Source organism: Leptonychotes weddellii, chromosome 4 (assembly GCF_054177405.1).
Source record: "Leptonychotes weddellii isolate Sample4059 chromosome 4, ASM5417740v2, whole genome shotgun sequence".
Lineage (NCBI taxonomy): Eukaryota > Metazoa > Chordata > Mammalia > Carnivora > Phocidae > Leptonychotes > Leptonychotes weddellii.
In genome coordinates, this window is record NC_138372.1 from 83,487,369 (window position 1) to 83,501,066 (window position 13,698).

General features: G+C 37.3%; 1 pseudogene; it reads left to right on the forward strand.

The window, feature by feature from the left end:
* The first annotated feature begins 2,441 nt into the window (after positions 1 to 2,441).
* Positions 2,442 to 5,888, forward strand: LOC145721122 (cytochrome b5 pseudogene; annotated as a pseudogene).
* The last annotated feature ends 7,810 nt before the right edge of the window (positions 5,889 to 13,698 follow it).

The window sequence follows — 13,698 nt, forward strand, 5'->3', positions numbered from 1 at the left end:
GTATTTTGTATATCTTGAAAGAACCTTAAAAGAGAAAAAATAAGATGGTTCTCCTTTATGGAAAAAATATGGAAACCGATTATATTATATTCAGAATAGACAAATACCAAAGTAAATTCAATGGAGTCTTTTTATTCTACTTTATTTTCACATCCATGTGTATATACCTTACCTTGTTCTGTAATGGTTTTGTGGTATCTTACAATAAAAACACTTAGTAATATGCACAATATAAAATGTATGTGGCTCACTGTCAATAAATAGTATATACTTTTTGTTGAGACCCAGTAGAATTAGAGACTTTGTAATAAATGAAGATAAAACCCTCTCTATAAATTCAATCCCCAAAATTCCATCACATAAAATTCATAGTTGCAATATTGCAATGTTAAAGAAAGCAACCCTTTTCAATTAATCTTCCAGGTACTATGTATTTTATTTTATTTTTTTAAAGATTTTATTTATTTATTTGACAGAGAGAGACACAGCGAGAGAGGGAACACAAGCAGGGGGCGTGGGAGAGGGAGAAGCAGGCTTCCCGCCGAGCAGGGAGCCCGATGCGGGGCTTGATCCCAGGACCCTGGGATCATGACCTGAGCCGAAGGCAGACGCTTAACGACTGAGCCACCCAGGCGCCCCGGTACTATGTATTTTAATGTATTTGCTTTCACTTATGAAATGTGTAAGAAATAGTGTGTGTGTAAAAATGTGTAAGAAATAATTTCTCAATTATTATTGAGAAAGCCCCAAATAATCATAAAGTCATTTTCTGACACTTTACCCTGCAGCGGATAATACCTTTAACTGGTCCTTAGTTGAGAATTGCAGCCAGGTGGAGGATGGGAGCCAATTGCCAACTGAGTTCTATCTGAATTCATATTATGTCAAAGACATTATCACAATTTTTAGAGTAGAAAGTCAAGACCAGAGAATGCTAAACTATAGATGATATGGGGAAACATGGTCAGTAGCACAATTCTTATTATCAGACAGGAGAGAACATATCATCAGCTCCTTGGGAGAACCAAAATTTTATGTAGCAATGAGTTGTTTAAAAAATGTCTCATTGAGTGATGAAAGAAGATAATGTCCTTCAAAAATTCCCAAAGAAATTGCAATAACAGGAAATGCTGCTTCTTGTCAACAGTTTTGTTAAAGTGGAGACCATAATGCTAAAACACAACTCAGCCAAGGCAGTTTTGGGAATGGCCAAGATAACGCAACCCCAATAATTGTGTCAGCTTATTCAAGGACAGAAGTGAGGAAAGTGAGCTATTGCAAATGACTGGACAGAAGGAAAAAGTGGCTCAGCCATAACAGCAAGTCATACACAATACACATGGGAGATACCCCTGAGGCACCAGGTTCTGCTGAACAGGGGACATTGCATTGCAGGGCACTATAGCTCCTCTTCTTCATAAGGCCGCTACTTTCAAGAGCAGGAGAAGTATCTGATGTTCCTAATACATACAGACATAGAGAGACAAAATGAGGGGACAGAGGACTGTGTCCCAAATGAATTAATAAGACAAAATCACACCAAGAGGCCTAAATGAAATGGATATAAGTAATATGCCTGATAGAGAATACAAAGTAATGTCCACAAAGGTACTCACTGGACTTGAGAAAAGAGTGTAGAACATCAGTGAGACCATTAAAAAGAGGTAGAAAACATAAAAAAAGAACCAATCAGAGATGAAGAACTCAATTAAAACTACACTAAATGGAAAAATAGTAGGCTAGAAGAAGCAGAAGAACAGATCAGCAACCTGAAGGGACAGAGTAATAGAAAGCAATCAAGCTAAACAGGAGAAAGAAAAATAATAATAATAAATGAAAATAGACTAAGAAAATTCAGTAACACCATAAAGCATAATAACATTCACATTATAGGGATCCCAGAAGGCAAAGAGAGAGAGAAGGGGTAGAAAAATTTCTTGAAGAAATAATAGCTGAAAACATCCTGAATCTGGGGAAGGAAACAGAAATCCAGGTCCAGTAGGCAGGACCCCTGAATAAAATCATCCAAGGAGGCCACACCAAGACACACAGTAATTAAAACAGCAAAAAGTGATAAAGAGAGAATTTTAAAAGGAGCAAGAGACCAGAAAACAGTTAAATACAAGGGAAACCCCATAAGGTTATCAGCTGATTTTTCAGCAGAAATTTTGCAGGCCAGAAGAAAGTGGCATGATATACTCAAAGTACTGAAACAAAAAAATCTGCAGGGGCACCTGGGTGGCTCAGGGTTGAGCATCTGACCCTTGATTTTGGCTCAGGTTGTGATCTTGGAGTCGTGGGCTTAAGCCCGTGTTGGGCTCCATGCTCAGTGCAGAGTCTGCTGTCCCTCTCACTCCTCCTCGCCCCACTCATGCTCTCTCCCTCTCTCTCTCTCAAATAAATAAATAAATAAAATCCTTAAAAGAAAAAGAAAAAGAGGAAAATCTGCAGCCAAGAATACTCTCTCCAGCAAAGGTAACATTCAGAATAGAAGGAGAGATAAAGAGTTTCCCAGACAAACAAAAGTTAAGGAATTTATCACCACTGAACCAGCCCTACAAGAAATGTTAAAAGGGACCCTGAGTGGAAAGGAAAGGACATAAGTAGGAGTAAGAAAGATAGGAAGCACAAAAGCAGTAAAATTAAGTATCGCTATAAAAATCAGTCAAGAGATTCACAAAATCAAAGGATGTAAAGTATGACACCATATACCTAAAATATTGGGGGGGTGGGGCGGAGAGGAATAAACAATGGATTCAAATTTAAGCAACCATCAGCTGGATATAGACTGCTATATGCAGATGTTATATAAAAACCTAATGATAACCACAAATCAAAAACCAGTAATAGATATGCAAAAAATAAAGAGAAAGGAATCCAAGTATATCACTAAAGAAAACCAGCAAATCATGAGGGAAGAGAGCATGAGAAGAAAAGAACAGAGAAGAACTACAAAAACAATCATAAAACAAAGAACAAAATGGCAATAAGTTCTCACCTATCAGTAATAACTTTGAACATAAATGGACATCAGTGAGACCATTAAAAAGAGGTAGAAAACATAAAAAAAGAACCAGAGATGAAGAACTCAATTAAAACTACACTAAATAGAAAAATAGTAGACTAAATGCTCCAATCAAAAGACATAAGATAATGGAATAGATTAAAAAAGCAAGACTCATCTATATGCTGCCTACAAGAGACACTTTTTAGACCTAAAGACACATGCAGATTGAAGGGATGGAAAAACATTTATCATGCAAATGGAAGTGAAAAGAAAGCCGATAGCAATACTTATATTGGGCAAATAGACGTTAAAACAAGGACTGTAGCAAGGGACAAAGATTGACATTATATAATAATAAGGGGGACAATCTTACAAGAAGGTATGACAATTGTACATATTTATGCACCCAACATGGGAGCACCCAAATACGTAAAGCAGCTAATAACAAACATAAAGGAAGTAATCGATAGTAATACAATAATAGTAGGGGACTTTAGTACCCCACTTACATCAATGGATATATCATCCAAACAGAAAATCAACAAGGAAATAGTGGCTTTGAATGACACATTAAACCAGATGGATTTAACAGATATATTCAGAACATTCCATCCTAAAACAGCAGAATACACACCTTTTCAAGTGCACATGAAATGTTCTCCAAAATAGATTAGGCCCAAAACATGGCTCAACAAATTCAAAAAGATCAAAGGCATACCCTACATCTTTTCCAACCACAGCAATATGAAACTAAAAATCAACCACAAGAAAAAAATCTGGAAAGAACACAAATACATGGAGTTTAAACAACATGCTACTAAACAATGAATGGGTCAACCAATAAATCAAGGAAGAAATAAAAAAATACATGGAGGTGGGGTACGGGGTCAGGGCCCCAGAAATGTCCCGGGCCGGCTAGCTGAAACACATGCTCCTCTCCTCCCGGCTCGGCTAGTATCTGCACAGCCTGAGGCTCACCGGGTTCTGAAATGGCCGAGCAGTCAGACTATACTGTCAAGTACTACACCCTACAAGAGATCCAGAAGCACAACCACAGCAAGAGCACCTGGTTGATTCTGCACTACAAGGTGTAAAATCTGACCAAGTTTTTGGAGGAGCATCCTGGTGGGGAAGAAGTGTTAAGGGAACAAGCTGGAGGGGATGCTACTGAAAGTTTTGAGAATGTGGGACACTCTACAGATGCTAGAGAGTTGTCCAAAATGTACATCATTGAGGAACTTCGTCCAGATGGCAGAGCAAGCCTTCGAAAACTGTCATGACTACTGTTGACTCTAATTCTAGCTGGTGGACCACCTGGGTGATCCCAGCCATCTCAGCACTGGTGGTAGCCCTGATGTATCACCTCTACACAGTGGAAGATTAAACACATTCTCAGAAGCCAATGAAAGAAAAGACTGCTTTGGATCAGGGAGAAAGAAGAAAGAATGTTAACTGCATCAACTGACAGAAACCTTCACCTGAAAAATAATTTTAATACACCTGTTTCCCTCTTCTCCTACTTTGAACCAAACCGAAAAGAACTCTTCTGTTCTTTCTACTCCTGAACTCTTAAAATGTGCCTTTTGTTCATCAGCTTTTTTTTGATGTTCCATCACTACATAATTTACTCATTGTAGGCATGATCTTTAAAAATATATCTGGCTTTTAAAATTAAAAAAAAATACATGGAGGCAAATGAAAACACAGGGGCGCCTGGGTGGTTCAGTGGTTAAGTGTCTGCCTTCAGCTCAGGTCATGGTCCCAGGGTCCTGGGATCAAGCCCCATGTTGGGCTCCCTGCTCGGCGGGAAGCCTGCTTCTCCCTCTCCCACTCCCCCTGCTTGTGTTCCCTCTCTTGCTGTGTGTCTCTCTGTCAAATAAATAAAATCTTTTAAAAAAAGAAAATGAAAACACAATGGTCCAAAATCTTTGGGATGGAGCAAAAGCTGTACTAAGAGGGAATTTTTATAAGTTTACAGGCCTACCTCAACAAGCAAGAAAAATCTCAAATAAACAACCTAACTCTACATCCACAAGAGCTAGAAGAAGAATAACAAACAAAACCCAAAACCAGTAGTAGGAAGGAAATAATAAAGATTAGAGCAGAAATAAACAAAATGAAAACTAAAGAAATAATGGAACAGGTCAATGAAACCAGGAGCTGGTTCCTTGAAAAGATCAACAGAATTGATAAGCCTTTAGCCAGACTCATCAAAAAATAATAATAGAGAGAACTCAAATAAAATATCAGAAATGAAAGAGGAGAAATAAGAACCAACACCACAGAAACACAATTATAAAAGAATACTCTGAGCAATTATATGCCAAAAAATTAGACAACCTAGAAGAAATGGATCAATTCCTAGATACATATATCCTCCCAAAACTGAGTCAAGAAGAAATAGAAATTTGAACAGACCAATTACCAGCAATGAAATTGAGTCAGTAATCAAAAAATTCCCAACAAGTAAAAGTCCAGGACCAGATAGCTTCACAAGTGAATTCTACCAAACATTTAAAGAAGAATTAATACCTATTCTTCTCAAACTATTCCAAACAAAAGAAGAGGAAGGAAAACTTCCAAATTAATTCTGACGCTTACATTACTGCTATGAAAACCAGACAAAGACACTACAAAAAGGAGAACTACAGGCCAATACTCTGATGAACATAAATGCAAAATCATCAACCAAGTATTAGCAAACTGAATCCAACAATACATTAAAAAAAAAATTCACCATGATCAAGTGGAATTTACTCCAGGGAAGCAAACATGGTTCAATATTCATAAATCAATCAATATGATACATTGCATCAAGAGAAATATTTAAAAACCATATTATCATTTCAATAGATGCAGAAAAAGCATTTGACAAAATACAACATCCATTCATGATAAAAAACCCTCATAAGTTTCGAGGGAACATATCTCAACAAAGGCCATATATGAAAAATTATACTAAAATTATACTCAATGGTGAAAAACTGAGGGCTTTTCCCCTAAGATCAAGAACAACACAAGGATGCCACTCTCACCATTTTTATTCAACATTGTATTGGAAGTCCTAGCCACAGCAATCAGATAAGAAAAAGAAATAAAAGGGGTGCCTGGGTGACCCAGTCAGTTAAGGGTCCAACTCTTGGTTTCAGCTCAGATTGTGATCTCAGGGTCCTGAGATCAAGTCTCACATTGCTCAGCACTCAGCAGCAGTCTGCTTGGGTTTCTCTCTCCCTCTCCCTCTGCCCTTCCCCCACCACTCTCACTCACTCATGCTGTCTCTAAAATAAACAAATCTTTAGGAAGGAAGGGAGGGAGGGAGGGAGGGAGGAAGGAAGGAAGGAAGGAAGAAAGAAAGAGGAAGGAAGGGAAGAAAAAAGGAAGGATGGAAAGGAAGGATGGAAAGGAAGGAAGGAAGGAAGGAAGGAAGGAAGGAAGGAAGAAAAAGAAAGAAAGAAAGAAAGGGTATCAAAATTGGTAAGGAAGAAGTAAAATTGTCACTGTTTGCAGATGGCATAATACTATGTATAAAAAACCCTAAAGATGCCACCAAAAAACTACTAGATACAGAAATCAATATACAGAAATCTGTTGCATTTCTATACACTAACAATGAAGCAGCAGAAAGAGAAATTAAGAAAACAATCCCATTTAAAATTGCACCCAAAATAATAAAATACTTAGGAATAAACTTAACCAAGGAGGTGAAAGACCTGTACTCTGAAAACTATAAAACATTGTTGAAAGAAATTGAAGATGATACAAATGGAAAGATATTCCATGCTCATAGATTGAGAGAAAAAAATATTGTTAAGATGTCCATACTACATAAAGCAATCGTCAGATTTAATGCAATCCCTATCAAAATAGCAACAGCACTTTTCACAGAACTAGAATGAATAATCCTAAAATTTGTATGGAACCACAAAAGACTCTGAATAGCCAAAGTAATCTTGAAAAGAACAAAACTAGAGATATCACAATCCCAGATATCAAGATATAGCATAAAGCTGTAGTAATCAAAATAGTATGGTACTGGCACAAAAATAGACAAATCAATGGAACAGAATAGAGAGCCCAGAAATAAATCCATGATTATATGGTCAATTAATCTTCAACAAAAGAGGCAAGAATATGCAATGGGAAAAAGACAGTCTCTTCAACTGATGGTGTTGGGAAAATTGGACAGCTACATGTGAAAGAATGAAACTGGACCACTTGCTCACACCATACAAAAAATAAACTCAAAAATGGATTAAAGACCTAAATGTGAGACCTGAAACCATAAAAATCCTAGAAGAAAGCATAGGCAGTAAGTACCTTCTCTGACATCAATTGTAGCAACATTTTTCTAGATATGTCTCCTGAGGCAAAGGAAACCAAAGCAAAACTAAACTATTGGGATTACATCAAAATAAAAAGGTTCTGCCCAGCAAAGGAAACAATCAACAAAGCTAAAAGACAGCCTACTAAATGGGAGAAGATACTTGCACATGACATATACAATAAAGGGTTAGTACCAAAAGGGTTAGTTCTTGTATATAAAGAACATATATAAATCCACACACACACACACACACAAATTATCCAATTAAAAACTGGGCAGAAGACATGAACATACATCCCCTCAAAGAAGACATACAGATGGCCAAAAGACACATGAAAAATGCTCAACATCATCATCATCAGGGAAATGCAAATCAAAACTACAATGAGAGGGGTGCCTGGTTGGCTCAGTCAGAAGAGCATGTGACTCTTGATCTTGGGGCTGTGAGTTTGAGCCCCACATTGGGGGTAGAGATTACTTAAATAAGTAAATATCTTTAAAAATCTACAATGAGATATCATCTCACACCTGTCAGAATGGCTAAGATCAAAAACACAAGAAACAAGTGTTGGCAAGGATGTGGAGAAAAAGGAACGCTCATGCACTATTGGTGGGAATGCAAATTGGTACAGTCACTGTGCAAAACAGTAGAGAGGTTCCTCAAACAATTAAAAATAGAACTACCATATGATCCAGTAATTCCACTCCTGGGTATTTACCCAAAGAATACAAAAACACTAATTCAAAAAGATATATGCATTCCTATATTTATTGCAGCATTATTTACAATAGCCAAATTATGGAAGCCGTCCAAGTGTTCATAGATAGATGAATGGATAAAGAAATACACACACACACACACAATAATATTACTCAGCCATAAAAAAGAATGAAATCTTGCCATTTGCATACCATATGATTTCACCCGTATGTGGAATTTAGGAAATAAAACAAATGAACAAAGGGAAAAAAAGAGACAAACCAAGAAACAGACTCTTAACTACAGAGAACAAACTGGTGGTTACCAGAGGGGAGGTGGGTGGGGGGAATGGGTGAAATAGGTGATGGGGATTAAAAGTGAACTTATCATGATGAGTCCTGAGTAATGTATAGAATTATTGAATCACTATATTGTACACCTGAAATTAATGTAACACTGTATGTTAACTATGCTGAAATTAAAATAAAAACAACTAAGCAGAGAGTAAAGTTATATATATATATTTTAAAGATTTTATTTATTTATTTGAAAGAGAGAGAATGAGAGAGAGAGAGAGAGAGCACATGAGAGGGGGGAAGGTCAGAGGGAGAAGCAGACTCCCTGCTGAGCAGCGAGCCTGGTGCTGGACTCAATCCCGGGACTCCAGGATCATGACCCGAGCTGAAGGCAGTTGCCCAATGAACTGAGCCACCCAGGCTCCCCTAAAGTTATATTTTTAAGAAAATTAAAGAACGTAGGGATGCCTGAGTGGCTCAGTCAGTTAAGCATGACTTGATTTCAGCTCAGGTCATGATATCGGGGTTGTGAAGTCGAGCCCTGAGTTGGGCTCCATGCTGGGCATGGAACCTGCTTAAGATTCTCTCTCTCCCTCCCTCTGCTCCTCCCCACCTTCCTCTCTCCTCTCCCTCTCTCTCACATACACACACACACACAAAAAGAATGTAAATAGAACTCTGGACTAATACTCAAATGGTTCCTGTAAGAAAACTCAGGATTTTCCTCAAGAAATAATTCTGGGGCCTCAAGTTCAACAATAAATCCAAGGAAAAAAAGCTTTGTCTTCCCTAGCTTCCTATCTTCTGAGACCTAAAGATAACACAGGAACAAACCCAGAGCAATAGAGAGAACAGAAGTGTATGAGAGATTAAAGCCAATATGTGGAAAATGGAAAGAGGCTAAAAACCTGTGGTTAGATAATAGAGAACAGGCAGACCAGAATATACAGGAAGCACATTCAGTGTAGGAGAGGGTCAATCTCCTGGCAGAAACCCACAGAAGCTCCAGACAGAGTCAGCAGGTGCATCAGAGGGCAGGAGTCAGAGGGGAGGCTAAAACAGAGGGACTGGTTGAAATTGTGTCTAATACATGACTGCACCACACACCAACCAACACCCCCACCCTCCTCTCCCATTTCTAATACATGGAATACCAACTGGCATTTGACTCCTACTCCCCCCGGCCTCCCCCCCAAAAAAGGTTTTTTGTCATTAAAAAACTGAATAAACTGAGGAGAATCAGGAATGCTCAAGCTGGATGCCAGTGCCCCAAGTAAAGCTCTCTCTAGTCTTGCATTTTGGAGTGCCAAATCTGCCCCCTAAAAAACTAAAAGGCTCCAGAATTCTACCAAATTCTGACATCAATCGTAGCAACATTTTTCTAGATATGTATCCTGAGGCAAAGGAAACCAAAGCAAAACTAAACTATTGGGATTACATCAAAATAAAAAGGTTCTGCCCAGCAAAGGAAACAATCAACAAAGCTAAAAGACAGCCTACTAGATGGGAGAAGATACTTGCACATGACATATACAATATGTCATGAAGACAACCAGTGGTTAAGTCTATTTATAGAAACACCAAGAACTGTGCTCCTCATTCTTCAGTGTGATATACTTCTGGGAAATGGGTGCACAGCCAGGGACTTGATTTTCCAGTCTCTCTTGCACCCAGGTGTAGTCATCTAACTAGTAGAATGTGAGTAGAAGGGAAGCATGTCACTTCCAGCCAGGGATTTTAAGAAAGTAGGTGTGCCTTTTCTTGTTTACCCTTCTGGCAGCTGGAAGCAGAAGGCACCAATGTTCAAGGAGACGTTAGGGGAAATAATTCTGGGCCTCTGAATTATCACATGCAAGAAAGCCACCTGCCAATCAGGGGCATTTGCACTGTACTATGACCCAGATGAGAAATAAATCTATTGTGTAAAGCCATTGCAATTTGGAGGTTTATCTGAATAACTGGCATTCCCATAATCAGTGATTCCCCCCCGACCCCCACCACATACACAGAGCCATCCCACAGGAAGACAGACCTATGCATCAACAGTCAGAAACTCCTAAAAGCTGTCTAGAACAGTCCCACTCTTAAACATGATGGGCAACTCAAGATCTCAAGTGAGAAAACAAGCAACATAAAAGAGGAAGACTGAGATACATAGTACGTGCACTGATCTTAGGAAAAAGTAGAGATTATTGGAAGAGAAAAATTAGCTTTAAAAATTTTAAATTAGCATTATCAGATAAATTTGAAAAGATATTGCTTCCACAAAGTTCAAACTGGATGCTCCTACCTCTCATCTTGACCTCCCCAACACATACCAAAATAAAAATCCAAAGAAGACTTCTTAGAAATTGAAACGTGTAATTGCTGAAAATTTTAAAAATCAGTGGAAGAGTTAAAAAAACAAAGTCTAGAACCACTCCTAAGACATAAAGCAAAAGATAACATGAGAGAAAACTCTAGAGAAAAGATAAAACAAATCCCAAAGTTTCAATATCCAGCAAATATAAATTCCAAAAAATAAAAACATGGAAGAAAGAAATACCATTCTTGTAAACATGTATGTTTACATAAGTATGTAAACATACATATTTATGTTTATGTATATTTATATATTATATTGTTATTATTTTATTTTTTCCTAGAAGCAATGGGTGATTAATTCTCATACAGTAAATTAAAGGAGGTTTTAAGTCACTAAATGAATTCATCAAAATGTTTACGGAGTAATGTTAAGATGGTACACCACTATTCTCAGAAAAATCGCAGTTAAACTGAGTAGCTTGATTTGGACCCAAAATGGCAGAAAAAGATATACAAGTGGAAAAATGATATAAATTCAGTTAATTCTAATATATGGCTTATTGGAAACCCTCGTAGCATTTTTCAAAATGACTTACAGATTTTATTTTAGTAAGACATAGTAGAGAGGAAATGGTTTAAAAGATGTCATCATCCTCTTATTTAACTAAGCACTGCCCTTCATTTTGAAGGAAATGATACAATTTCAAATCAGAACTTCCTTCTTAAGAAGTGGTATGAGGACATAACATTTATTCAACATGCAATCTTCAACAAAAATAAAATTTACACAACTCACTGGGAAACAAAATGCATGTGGAATTTATCATGTCAATCAATGTCATTCTCCCTGGGTCACAAATGTTATAGCTAAGAACAAAACAACATAATGAAAAGTAGAATAAACCAGTCAAGTTTATAGTTACCCTGACTTTTTAATTCACAAATAAAATAAAACTTTCCAAACAAATTCATTCAATAATCATGATCACACTAGATTTCGTTCTAATTTATCAAAAATGGTTAAACAATCACATATCAAGAGTCTTCACACAGTAAATTTCATTTTGTTAAGGAAAAAAAAAAGAAAACAAGTAGTCCTTAAATTTTCTTAGCTCTCCATAACATATGTCATCTAAAATTAAAGTTTTCCATATAAATGGAAACTTCCATAAAGTTTGACATATATATGTCATTCCTTAACTCTGGAGGAAGTATATATATAAATACACACACACATACACAGGAAGATACGTACATATACCGGAGGATATACATATCCTCCAGAGGATATATACATATACAGGAGGATATATATATATCCTCCAGAGTTAAGGAATGACATAAGTATTCCTAGTAAAGGAGATAAATGAGGGCCAAGCAAAATGAATGAAAAAAGATCATCTAGATATAACATCACAAAATTTTAAAATGCTAAATATTAAGAGACTTTTTTAATTAAATTTTTTATTGTGGTAAGAATACATAACATGAGATCTACTTTCTTAGCAAATTTTTAAATGAGCAATAGACTATAGGCTTGTTAACTATAAGCACAATGTTGTTCAGCAGATCTCTAGAATTTATTCTCTAGAATGTATTCATCTTGCATAATTGGAACTTTATACCTGTCGGACATCAACTCCCAATTTTTTCCCTCCTTCCGACCTCTGGTAACCACCATTCTCCCCACTTCTATGAATTTGACTACTTTAGATACCATGCAGTGTCTGTCCTTCTGTGACTGGCTTACTTCCCTTAGCATAATGTCCTCAGCATTCACCCATGTTGTCACATGTGTCAGGATTTCCTTCTTTCTTATGGTTGAATAATGTTCCATTGTATGTTTTTTGGGGTTTTTTTAGTTTTTTTAAATCCATTCATCCATCAGTGGACATTTAGGTTGTTTCCACATCTTGGCTATTGTGAAAAATGCCGCAGTGAAAATGAGAAGAGAAAATCTTTTAAAGCCTTTAGAGAAGAAGAGCAAAAAAGGTCACTTACCGAGGAACAGTAAACTAACATCAAACTGCTTGTCAGTAATTATCATGCTTAGAAGATAGTGGAACCAAACCTTCACAGTTCTGAGGACAATAAAATGTTTGAATACAGAATTCTGTGCTCTGCCAAATTATAAATCAATGTGAAGGCATATTAAGACATGTTCAGATTTACAGGTACTCAGAAATTTCATCTCCCATCTGTGTTTTCTGATGAAAATTTGTTGTTTTTTAAAATATTTTATTTATTTATTTATTTGAGATAGAGATACCGAGAGTGAGCAAACGAGAGAGCATGAGTGGGGGAGGGAGGAGGAGAGGGAGAAGCAGGCTCCCCACTGAGCAAGGAGCCTGACGTGGGGCTCAATCCCAGGACCCTGAGATCATGACCTGAGCTAAAGGCAGACGCTTAACTGACTGAGCCACCCAGGCACTCTGAAAATATGTTTAATATATTCCAGAGAAATGAGGTAGAAACCAACAAAGAGGGAGATATGGAATATAAAAAAGGTGGAACTAACCCAGGAGTCTAATGCAAAACAATTCCACGGTGAAGCTGTGCATAGGCTTTACAATCTAAATCAGAAGAGGAAGTAGTGGGTCTCAAGTGCAATGTCTTCAAGAAGAAAAATGAAATGTAGTCTGTGCAAAAGATACAATGACTATAGAAATGGGTGGTATCAGTAATATGGTAAAGAAAACATGTATTTTTTTTTCTCAACAAGATACAAAAAAAGACAACTGGAAATTCCAGGCTACCCTGGAAACAATAAGAATTACATTTTTAAAAATTTGTTGATAGGGGCACCAGGGTGGCTCAGGCAGTTAATCATCCGACTCTTGATTTTGGCCCAGGTCATGATCTCAGAGTTGTGACTCTGAGCTCCATATCAGGCTCTGTGCTGGGCATGGAGTCTGCTTAGATACTCTCTCTCCCTCTCCCACTGCCCCTTGCCCCTGTCCTCTGCTGGCACATGCAAGTGCGTGCTCTCTCTCTCCCTAAAAAAAAAAAAAAAAAAAAGGTAAAAAAAGGAAGACAGCTAAAATGTGGCATAATTTTAAGCAATTTC